Source organism: Peromyscus californicus, unplaced genomic scaffold (assembly GCF_007827085.1).
Source record: "Peromyscus californicus insignis strain IS unplaced genomic scaffold, ASM782708v3 Scaffold_1__1_contigs__length_55948999, whole genome shotgun sequence".
Lineage (NCBI taxonomy): Eukaryota > Metazoa > Chordata > Mammalia > Rodentia > Cricetidae > Peromyscus > Peromyscus californicus.
In genome coordinates this window covers 9,657,501-9,660,787 of record NW_026294492.1, presented here as the reverse complement: position 1 = coordinate 9,660,787, position 3,287 = coordinate 9,657,501, and the positions used below count along the sequence as shown (strand labels likewise).

At 44.5% G+C, this 3,287-nt stretch overlaps 1 pseudogene; it reads left to right on the top strand.

Annotated features, from left to right (window-relative positions):
• The first annotated feature begins 1,896 nt into the window (after positions 1 to 1,896).
• LOC128115323 (histone deacetylase 1-like) overlaps positions 1,897 to 3,287 on the top strand; it is a 1,784-nt pseudogene continuing 393 nt past the window's right edge.

Sequence of the window (3,287 nt, the reverse complement as noted above, 5' to 3'; positions counted from 1 at the left end):
TTTTTGCTAGACTGATTGTCCAGTAAATTCCCAGGATACACTTGTCTTCACTCTCCAGCACTAGCATTATAGATATGTGCCTGGTTTTTATGTAGGTTCTAGAGGATTTGAACTTAGGTTCCTCAAGTTTGCCCAACAGACACTTTATGAACTAAGCCATTTTCCCATCCTCTATTTATTTATTTCTGACTGACAGTTTTCCAGTTCTTTTATGCCACCTTTGAAAGAATGGTTTACACTTAAGGGAGGGTTTCATTTCTTTCCATTTTACCTTTATACCTAAGAATAATAATATTACATGTCCTCTAAGGTAAGAAAGGAAGGACTTGAAGACCTATGGAAATCTTTACTTCCTGCTGATCATGTCAAGCCTCCCAAAGTCAGAGGACAGATAGGTGAGGTCCTGACTGACCTGTGCCTGGCTACCTAACATTCTGTGAGAGCCAAGGCTGTCTGATTTTCTACTTCTGAGTCAGAAAAATACTCACTGGCCCACAGGCCATTACAACAGGATTCTAACTCTCCTATATGCTAGCTGACAATACTTGGATAAGAGCAACACAGTCATAATTACATGGAAAAGATCCCCAGAAGAGTGTTCTAAGACATACCCCTAGATTCTCTGCCTCTGGCTAATGGGCTTCATTCAGGGTTTTCTCAGAATGGCCTCACTCTATTCTGATGCTGACAGGAGGAAGAGCAGTGTCTTGGAGCTAGACACAGCCACTGTGCTGTGTTATTATTGCTCTCCTACCTGGGAAGGTAAAGATGCTCAGAAAATATGACCAGCATTCAGAGTGTTGGACTGTGAGCATCGACTTTCATCATCTGTGAAATGTTTTTTTTAAATGTACTTATTTATCTTTTTATTTATTTGTACTATGTGTCTTTTACATCATGTGTCTTAATCACATTCCTTTCCCTGTCTCTTCTCATCTGTCCTCTGCCCCTGCACACCTCCCAAATAAAACAAAATTTAAGAGAAAAAGAAATGAAGTAAAAAAAGGGAAAAACTTAAAAAAAAAAATCTCGTCATGGAAGCTGTAGTGTGACACAGTGAGCCACGCTGTAAACCCTTTTGCCCATATATCTTTATTTGCAAGTGTTCATTGCAAAGAGTCTTTGGTCTGATTCAAGGCCTCTGGTTACTACTATGCTATCAATAGTGGGCCCTTCGTTAGGATTCCTCCTGGACATCCTGTTGTTGTCCTGTGTTGTGGAGATCCTGCATCTTTGGGTCTGCAGGTCAGGTCCTTTCATGGGCTCCAGCAGATCATAGATGATAGAAAGGGCCACATCGTAACCTGGACCTGGGCAGCTGTAGTGTTGGTCTGCCAGATGGGAAGAAGATGGATACAGCTCTCCCATGCTTACAACTTCCGGGCTGGCTCACCCACAACTGCCCGAATAGGATTGGCTCTCCCACTCATATGGCCAGCTCTCCTACCTGCCCCAGATGTCAATGGGTGGGAGGAGAGCAACTCCCCCCCCCCACCCAGGCTGCCACAAGACAGATAGACAATGGGGACAGCTCTCCCATCATCTCAATTTCGGGGATGCTCACCCACACCTGCGCTAACAGGGTTGGCTCTGTTGTGTTGCCCTGGCAAGGAGTGGGGCCTGCCGACCAGAGTGTTGCAGCTGTGAAATCTTAACTTAGACATTTGGGGTGGTTCATATTGGTTGTAAACTTGACAGGCTCTAGAATTCCCCGTGAGACAGCCTTGAGGATAAACCTGTGATAACTGACTTAGATTAGAATAATCCTCTGGACATACCTGGGTGGGATTTTATTATATTAACTGCAATGGGAAGCCCTACCAGGAATATGTGCAGTGCTTTGTTCCTCTGGCCCACATATAATGAGGACTGAGCGGGGGGCAGGCGGTGAGCAAGATGGTGCAGACTCAGGGCACCAAGAGGAAAGTCTGTTATTATTACCATGATGATGTTAGAAACTACTATTATGGACCTTATTCGATGAAGCCTCACCGAATCCAAATGACTCACGATTTGCTGCTCAACTATGGTTTTTACCGAAAAATGGAAACCTATGGTCCTCACAAAGCTAATGCTGAGGAGATGACCAAGTACCACAGTGATGACTACATTAAGTTCTTGAGTTCCATAACATGCCTGAGTACAGCAAGCAGATGCAGAAACTCAACGTTGGTGAGGACTGTCCAGTGTTTGATGGCTTGTTTGAATTCTGCCAGCTGTCTACTGGTGGCTCTGTGGCAAGTGCTATGAAACTGAATAAGCAGCAGACAGACATCACTGTGAACTGGGCTGATGGTCTGCATCATGCAAAGAAGTCTGAAGCATCTGGTTTCTGTTACGCCAATGATATCATCTTGGCCATCCTGAAACTGCTAAAGTATCACCAGAGGGTGCTGTATATTCACATTGATATTCACCATGGCGATGGTGTGGAAGAGGCCTTCTATACCATGGACCGGATCATGACTGTGTCCTTTCATAAAGACAGAGAGTACTTCCTAGGAACTGGGGACCTACGGGATATTGGGGCTGGCAAAGGCAAGTACTATGCTGTTAACTACCTGCTCTGAGATAGGATCAATGACGAGTCCTATGAAGCCATTTTCAAGCCAGTCGTGTCCAAAGTAATGGAGATGTTTCCAGCCTAGTGCAGTGATCTTACAGTGTGGCTCAGATTCCCTATCTGGAGATCAGTTAGGTTGCTTCAATCTGACCATCAAAGGGCATGCCAAGTGTGTGGAGTTGGTTAAGAGTTTCAACTTGCCTATGCTTATGCTGGGAGGAGGGGGATATACCATCCGTAATGTTGCTTGGTGGTTGACTTATGAAATAGCCATGGCCCTGGACACAGAGATCCCTAATGAGCTACCATACAGTGACACTTTGAATACTTTGGACTGGACTTCAAGCTTTATATCAGCCCTTCTAATATGACTAACCAGAACACTAATGAATATCTGGAAAAGATCAACTAGCAGCTCTTTGAGAATTTGAGAATGCTGCCCAATGCCCCTGGTGTCCAAAAGCAGGAAATAGCTGAGGATGCCATCCCAGAGGAGAGTGGTGATGAGGAAGAAGAAGACCCTGACAAACGCATTTCCGTTGGCTCCTCTGACAAATGAATTGCCTGTGAGGAAGAATTCTCCGATTCAGACAAGGAGGGAGAAGGTGGTCGAAGGAACTCTTCCAATTTCAAAAAAGTCAAAAGAGTCAAAACAGAGGGTGAAAAAGAAAAAGATCAAGAAGAGAAAAAAGAAGTCACAGAAGAGGAGAAAACCAAGGAGGAG